The following is an 8,966-nucleotide window of genomic DNA, read 5'->3' as shown; positions in this document are numbered from 1 at the left end:
CATTGTCTCAAGCAGTTTTCCTGAAGTTATATATGGTTTCATTTTAAAATGCACGTTAGGAATACTGTAATGATAGGAAATCATCAATCAAGCTTTAGTTCAAATGTTTAGTTTATATCAAACATTAAAAGATTAAATGCTAAACATACAAGAAAATCACTTCTCCTTATAGACATTTATTTTTAATACTTTTTTAAAAATGTTGATGGACCTTTATTTTATTCATTTATTTTTATGTGGTGCTAAGAATTGAACCCAGTGCCTCACACATGCTAGGCAAATGCTCTACAACCCTAGCCCCTATAGACATCTTATGTTAACATATTTCCAATCTATACCAGTTACCTAGGTAGAAAGAACCAGTCATATATTCATCTTTAAAGAAAAAAGAACATAAAATCACCAGACATGATGGCAAGTGCCTATAATCCCAGATACTCAGGAGGCTGAGGCAGAAGGATCACAAGCCTGGGCAATTTATTGAGAACCTTTGTCAAGTTTATAAAACAACAACAAAAAAGGGCTGGGAATGCATGTCAGTGATGGAGCATCCTTGGGTTCAATCCCTCGTACTGAAAGAGGGGAAAAAAGGCTACATAAAATTAAAAAGCTATTTTATATAATTCACTTATTCTCCAGGACATTTAAAATATGATAAAAAATGTCTAATTTCTAAATTAACTGTTTGAAAGATGAAGTAAAAGCTAGAAATAAGATAAAAATTCAGGGAAAGTACAGACAAAAGACAACTCTTGAAATTGCCCTCCAAAGTGGATATTTGTGGATTTTCTGCACAAGGCCATGAGATGCTGAACCCAGAGCAACTCTATTGCTTCTCAAGTCTCGAGATTGTCCCTTTATTGGTTTGGTAATCAATTCTTCCTTGACCTTAGATTTCTTAGACTTTATATTGACTGTGTACATATCACTCCCAAATCTCAAAAAATTAAGCATAATTTTCCGAATATGCTAATTTTAAGATTACCATTATCCTATCTAAGACAGGTAACTGAGATTTGGAGGTCTAAGCATGAATTCATACCACCACCATGATGGCCTGACAATGGTACTCAAATGAAGTTAACTAGAATTAATTTTGCATACTTTATTTGGATAACAGATAAATATCCATCTACACAGCTAATCAGTGTTACGTGATAACATGAGATTTTGTATGACCTTGTTATTTTATGCTTTTACCTCTTCTCCTGTCCATTCCCTGCTTAATTCTTGGAGTGCCTGATTGATTGGACATTTGCAGGGGTTCCTTTTAGCATTCCTTAGTAGGCGCATTATAATAAAAACTCATTTGAGTTTACATGTAAATGTAATGATTTACCTTGCATACGCCATTAAATGTGTTGAATTAGTTATAAGGTAATTGGCATGTGCAATTTTGAATTGCCAAGCAATCAGAAAACAAAAACAAAAAATAGGAAAATTGTCCTAAAAACTAAAGAAGCTTAAAACTTCACATATATTTAAATTTTTCCTAACAGATGAAAAAATTTTGGACACTATATTGTACTCAATTTTCAACACTGTGGCAAAAACAGTGATGAACAGATCTGATTCTCTACTTCTAAGTTTTAAAAAACTCACAAGCATCACCCTAAATAGGTTTTTAAAAATGTGTTGATGGGGCTGGGATTGGAGTTCAGTGGTAGAGCACTTGCCTAGCATGAGCAAGGTCCTTTCAAACCATAGCACTGCCCCAAAAAAAAAAAAAAAGCATAAATGGTAAGGGAAATCAAGGACACACTAGCAAAATATGTAACATGAAAAATTTAGAATTCTTCACACAAATGATTGGCAGTTACAAGCTTTTAATTTCTTGCTTGCAGAGAAAGAGATATTAGTTAAGCCTTAAGTTACTGCAGATCATAGAGCCAATCCTAACTTTCCCTAATGATTACAGTTTAAACTGACTTAAGTCATTATTGGGCTAGGGACATTCCAAACTTCTCCATTTTCACTAAATACAAGTTATACAAGTCCCCCAACCTCCCCCCCCTTTTTCTTTTCTTCTTTCAAAGCAGGGCTTGGTTGAGGGTGGCAGATTTTTCGCTTGTTTTTTTTAGCACTACAAATACCATGATCCTCTCACAATTTTTTTTTTTTTTTTTTTTTGCGGTGCTGGGGATAGAACCCAGGGCCTTGTCCTTGAAAGGCAAGCACTCTACTGAGCTATCTCCCTAGCTCACAATTTTTTTAAATAGCTACTTTTATATTCATTTTTAACACATCAATCACAAATCTTACAAACTTTAATTTCTGATTAAATGCACCCATATTCCTAGAATTTTTTATAAAAAGTCATATACCAGATTATTGCGCTCAATCAACACTACACCTACTTCTTCATTTAAAGAAATTCCCCCTAGTTTTTAAAGTTTATCCTGTCAAACATTTCACAGATGAGAATGCTCATCCATAATTACCTTGTAAATAATAATACATCTATTTAGCATTAAAAAAAATTTTTTTTGATTGGAAGAGGCAGTAGGACAACTTTAGTCCTGGCAGAGCAGCAAACCAGATGTTGAATAAGAAGATCAAATGTCAGTCTAAGGCAACAGTCTAAAGATTAGCATTTAGTAAATTGTTAGCCTAGACACTAGAACTCAGAGTCTGTCATCTCTCCCTGAATAATGCCCCATCTTCAATAAAGCTCACTCAAAATCATGTTCTTCATCAATAAATTTTTTGTGCCACTACACTACTACTGCCTAAAATCTTTTGATTGTGAAGAATTACTCATGCCCCTCAGATAAAGAAATGTTCAGGCTTTAAAAGATCAAAATGGAATTCAATATTGAGAGAAGGGGTAATATTACACAGTTTTTAGACCACATAGATAATTTTGCCACCCTGGAGACGGCCTAAAGTTCTCAAAGGATTTTTTTTTTTTCTTGCTAGTTTTCCTTTACAGGCTTTTTTGATTATTAAGAACTAACACTATATTATTAAAATTATTCATCTTTTGTAAGAGTACAGATGAGATCCTCGGTTCAATCCTATACCCTAAACTGCCAAAAAAAAAAAAAAGAAAGAAAAAGAAAAAAAAAAAAGCAACAAAATGCAGATGAATAGAAATTACTTCTACATAGTTTAGGGAATGCGTTTTACAGAACAACCGATTTTACTGTATTTTTCCAAAAGGGTCAAGAAGTGCCCTAGGTGACTTAACTCCATTATACCACAATCAATCATATCCCTAAAAGGCACTGGAAAGATCAGAAAACTCAGATATTCATTAAACCATCTTTCTAACCTGTATCTCTAATTTCAGGTAAGAAAAAGGAATCCACATTCCTGAATCAGAGTGAATCTAGAAATACACATACTATCCTATGTTATAATCTTTGAAGGGGCCTAACATGACTAGGATTGTCCTAGGTTACTACGTGGTTAACAAGGCAACATCTGTCAAAGCAAAACAAATATGATTGCTTTTTAAATTGTATTTCTTCTAGATTAAAACATAAACCAAACATAAAACAAAATCGCAGCTGTTTAAATAAGCAAAAAGCATCTATTTTTTTGGCTGCTATCAAAAAATCTACAAAAGCAATATGGAATGGAGGGTCATCTAATTACAACCTCAAAGCTAGAAAATGTTACTGTTTCCCTCTGTCTTGAAAATGTATTATTTGCAAGACTTAAAAACATTTTGTCCAGTTTTACCTCAAATTCAGTCAATTTCAACAACTGTCATTCTAATTACTTTACCCCAAGTTTGGCTACTACATACTTAATCAAAGGCTGAATGTGAACATGTGCACCTGGTGGACCAAATAGTCACGGGTGAACTACTGCCATCTTGGAGTATGGGCAATGATTATCAGTTCTCCATCTTAAACTCCAACTATGAAGGAAGGCAGTTAGCTATCTAGTTCCCCTATGTAAACCAGGTATGTAAACTACTTTCAGAACTGTCACCACTGACTTAACTTACTTTAAAAGGTATTATCTTTAAAAAAAAAAAAAAAAAAGTGTGATTCTAGTTTGTTCTTGGTAAGCGGACCGAGGATGAAATTTAACATAAGGTAGAAATTTTACTCAGAAAACTGAAAAATTCTAAATTTTATGAGACACAGACATAGGCCCAACTGTCAACAATAATTACCTCTCAGGAATGATGTGGGGGTAATGGGTAGAGAGACATCTAAAAAGGATTTTTGCTTTTTACTTTATAAAAGGCATACACAGAAAAAGTTTTAATTTCACGTAGCATTAAGTCCAATGTTACACAAGTTAACTGCTCAGTTATATAAAAACTTATAAAGAATCTGCTAAAGTTGATGCCCAAGTTGTTTGTTTAACTTTGCTGGGGGCAGGCAACCACAGGCCCAAAGTAATAAACTTCAAATGAATTGTTAGCTGGTAACTTTCTAGTTTCCTGATTCACATGACTAGGAGATTCAAAGCACTGGCTTACTAGTTTATGTTTAAATAATTCTATGATTCCAATGAGATCCACCTAATTGACCAGATTCCTTTTAGGAAGGCTTCACAGAAAGTCAGAAGCTATTTAAAAAAAAAAAAAAAAAAAATGCTAAACAATACAAAAACATATCCCAAGAGACATTGGAGAAAATGAGAATGCAGGTTATTTACTGAACCAAGAGCTTCTGGACATGTTGGTAAGAGAAAAATTTGTAAAACATATGTATATAGTAAGACACAAAACTAAAATCCACAAGACTATGTATTTCTATATGGAAAGATGTATACAAATGTTTAGCAAAAAGATGACTGAGGAGCATATACAAAAGAGCGATAGTTATCATTTGGAAGGGGGCACCAATGGACATATTGACAATATCTTAGTTTTTCCTAATATTTCTAGGAGTACTACATCTGGCAGTTTCCCTAAATAGGTGATTGCCAAAGATAAGTTTAGCAATACCACTGTGGACTTTTTTCAACATTATCATACTTTCATTCTTATTATCCATGATCTCTTTTTTTCATGTTTCAGGAAATTATTTGCTTTTTCTTAAGTGCTTGACAATGAATAGATATGTGCTAGGAAGTATCAGAATCGAGTGAGAACTGCTATTGTGGGAATTAAGGCCATTTAAGAAAGCAACCCCATCTCTTGACTTGTGGCTTTCATGTGATGCATCTGCGCAAGTCTTCTAAAGAAGACAAAGTGTTTTAAGAATAAAAGCTATACTGGGTATACTGAATAACATTAACTTGCCATGTTTACTGAAAGGATAATGTTGCCGTAGAAAGGGTTACACTCAAAAAACACAAAAGCTTTTCAGAAAAGAGATGATATATAAATCTTGGATGGTATAAGCAGTGCTAAAAAGTGTACCAAATTAATGTGCTATTGTTTAGAAGAGAAGCATTTCTGCTTCAAAGTATTTCTAATTTGTTCTATTATATATAACACTAAAACACAATAAGGAAAATTTTGCTCAAAATTGTAATTAATTTGTTTTCTTGAAGGGAGGCCATCAAAGTCAAGACATTTATGATATGAATTTTCATCTACAATAGCAAATATATTACTGTCACAGGTGATTAAAAATAACAGAACAGCAACAAGTGGAATCAATGCCTATGATAAAATCAAGTATATGTAATTCAACAGATTCCAGCTTTTAATTAAAATCTAGGCAACGCATTTTGTAATTTAGAAAAGAGTACTTAAGGATCTACTCAGTCTCTTTATCTTTAGATAGTCCTGTTGGCCACTACAGTCTATCCCCTCTTCCAAAACATCTCAACATGATAAAAGATCACAAATTGTATATTCCTTCTTTGTCACATTTTATCTATGAAGAAAACCATGAAAACTTAAAATAACAGAAGATAAAATCTGAACATTAAAAGCACAGAACTAACTACTTCTAGGGGTAATTTAAAAATAAGGGCAAATTATATTACATGTAGGTAATAAAGATCAATGATCTGGACTCCTGATAGCACTCATATTACAGAAAATGGCCAATTATACATTAAAAGAAACATTATCATAATCTACTTTTAAAAAATGTTCCAAATATTTGGCACAATACCGTTCTTGCCTTATTTAGAAAGTATTTGATAAAAGCAATGTATTTTTCAAAATGATTTTTAAATGTCAGGATGCAGAGTTTAATATCTACTTGACTTCCATCCCTTTCCTCTCTCCCTTTTTCCTCAATTTTACTTTTTATTACTAGAAACCTAAAGATGAAAATATCATTCTTTAATGCCAAAGAAAAAGAATTCCACTAATAACATATGGCTAACATTAAAAAAAAAAAAATCCAATGCAATAACAGTCACAGCTTTGGGGTATTCTCAGGAGATAGCCCAGACAAAACAAATTCAAACAGTGGTATTTCATACAATAACATAATGTTTTGTTCTTTTCAAGTTACTGTTTACCCCCAAATTGTTGCAATATACATTTTAAAAAATAACCTTCCCCTGTAATCACAAAGCAAAACAGGAAGAATACCCATCATTACAGAAATATTAACATAATATTAAGTATTCAAGAATTTTTAATGACTATCCTAAAACCAATTTTTCAACTTATTAGTTGAAAATTTATTCTACCTACCTATAACTTTTAACATACAACACCTAACTTATGTCTTCTTCCTAATAGCACAATTATTAGGAAACAAACATAAAAGATACACAGAAAATGAAGAAAGTATCAGAAAAACAACCCAGTTTCAGGTTTATCATCTCTTTTTCTTTCCTTTGTATACATACTGCAGCTGACTGATCCTTTCATTCCTCCTTCACCCTATTCCTACTCATAGACCTTTTGAGATTCAAAGCTATTAGAATAACACATTACCTATTTTTGCTATTGAATTAGCCTGGGTTACAGGTTTAAAAGAGAGAGAGAGGGATAAAAAAAAAATGCTTGAGGTTAAGAAAAATACACAAAACCATGGGAAAGTAAAGAAAAAAATATGAAAAATAGTTCTATCCCACCAATAATTTGGCAACTCTGGAGGATAGGTTCCTATCTGAAATTTACACTATTAAAAGAAGGTAAAAAATAAAGTACAGCAGTCCAATTATCAGGTTTTAAAACTTATTTTTTGGAATAAAGCTGAATTTCACCTCCAGTTTACAAAACACATTTCACTCCAACGAGAAGAGCTTATTTACCATCTCAATAGTAGGAACGGCAAAACTTTCTTTACTCCCTCTAAAGGAGCCAGAAGGGCAAAAACATAACTTTCATGTGAGACTCCTGATTCCCACTGCCCTTCCACCCCTGAATAAACACTGACTTCACAGGATACCAGGTTACCAGGAGATTATACAGAGCATAATCATCCCATAAAGGAGACAATTTTAGGTTATCTCCGACTCTTCCCACTCCCACCATCCTCAAACACATAACATAAGAGGTCACTGTGTTGAGTTTGGCAAGGACAATAAACAATGTTAAGTGAGGGCTTATAGAACACTTAATACTAAGATAAAATTCTAACATCACAACATCAAGGTGTCAAGTCATTCAACTTTCAACCCATTTGGGAAGGTTTAGCTATTAACTTAAAAATATGATAGTACTTCTTCAGTAACTATAACCCCATATATTCTCTTAATCGCTCATGCTAACAGTTTTATTGTATACTCTGCTTCTTATAAGAAGTAAATCCAGGGACCATTCCATTTTATCTTAGACATAACATTTACTAGTTTTCCAAGCATGACAGAAATGGAAAAATATATATATTAGAACAAGAACAATTTAGTTAATTTCTACAATCTGTGTTCCTTCTGTGAGCAGCACCTGATTCCATTAAAATTAACAAATTTAAGTTCAGTCCTATGCTAAAAGAAAAAGGTCTAATGAAGGACTAATTTACAAAGTATACAAGAATATAATTTTATAATAAATCTTTCCAGTGTTTGCTATAACTGCATTACATGAACTGCTTCCCTCTACAGAAGCTCAGAAGGATAGCTCTTATAAAATGAACAGAATGTTCCGTGTTCATCTCAGACAAGCAATGAACAAACAGACTTGCTCACAAGGGATCTAAAAGTACTGCCTCAGGAGCATAAATACCACTAACATGCTATATGAATGAGTCTTGGTGAGTGGCTACAATCTGGGACCTTTTTCCTCTTCTCTCATGCTAGTGAATCCATCTCATATAAAGCCTAAGAAAACTAAAGCTGTTGCAGAAGTGAAACTCAGCATGCTCCACTCAAATTCTTCTAAGGTAACCATTGTAAAGCAAAAATCAGAAGTCATCTCTTTTTATTAAAAAACAAAAAACATACACTAACACACATACACACACACACACACACACACACTCAAAAACAAACCCAAAATCTAAACCAAAGGCAAATGCTGCTGTTCAATCATTGGATGGACTTAGAAAGGCAAAAAAATGTGACAACAGCAATAGTTCAAGTAAAATATGTGTGAAAATTTAGACACGTCACTTTCAAGTTAAGACAAAAGTGAAGGGGAGTGATGATCTTTTATCAGTCAAAAAGCTTAGGCATTATCACCAAATGTTAATTCACTTTACAGTCATCAATGAGACTACTGTATATATTTTTGCACCTTGCGCTTGTAAAAGCAGATAAAATATTTAATATGTAATTTACAATGTATTTTACCAGCTCAGCATACAGGATGTATATAGATTATATCAAAGTAGTAGACAGTTAGGGGCCTGTGCAAACCCTGCAAAAATAGTACTTCAGGTATCTGCTAATCAAAAACAAAAACAAAAACAGTTTGCTGTTTAGAAGTGATACAATTCAAACTACCACAAAATACAAAGGGCTGCAAAAATGTATATCATTCCAACAACATATATAAGTTATTAAATAAAGATTTGATTTAAAAGAATATAAATGAAGCCTTTAAGTAGGTCTTTTCTACATGCATATTATTCCTCATTAAAGAAAAAAATATGTAAAAAGGCCATTGGTAATTGCTTTGTTAACATTTGTAGAAAATGCCAATT

This window comes from Sciurus vulgaris, assembly GCF_902686455.1.
Source record: "Sciurus vulgaris genome assembly, chromosome: 5".
In the NCBI taxonomy this organism is placed as follows: domain Eukaryota; kingdom Metazoa; phylum Chordata; class Mammalia; order Rodentia; family Sciuridae; genus Sciurus; species Sciurus vulgaris.
The sequence above is the reverse complement of the archived record's forward strand: the minus strand, read 5'-3'. Positions refer to the sequence as shown.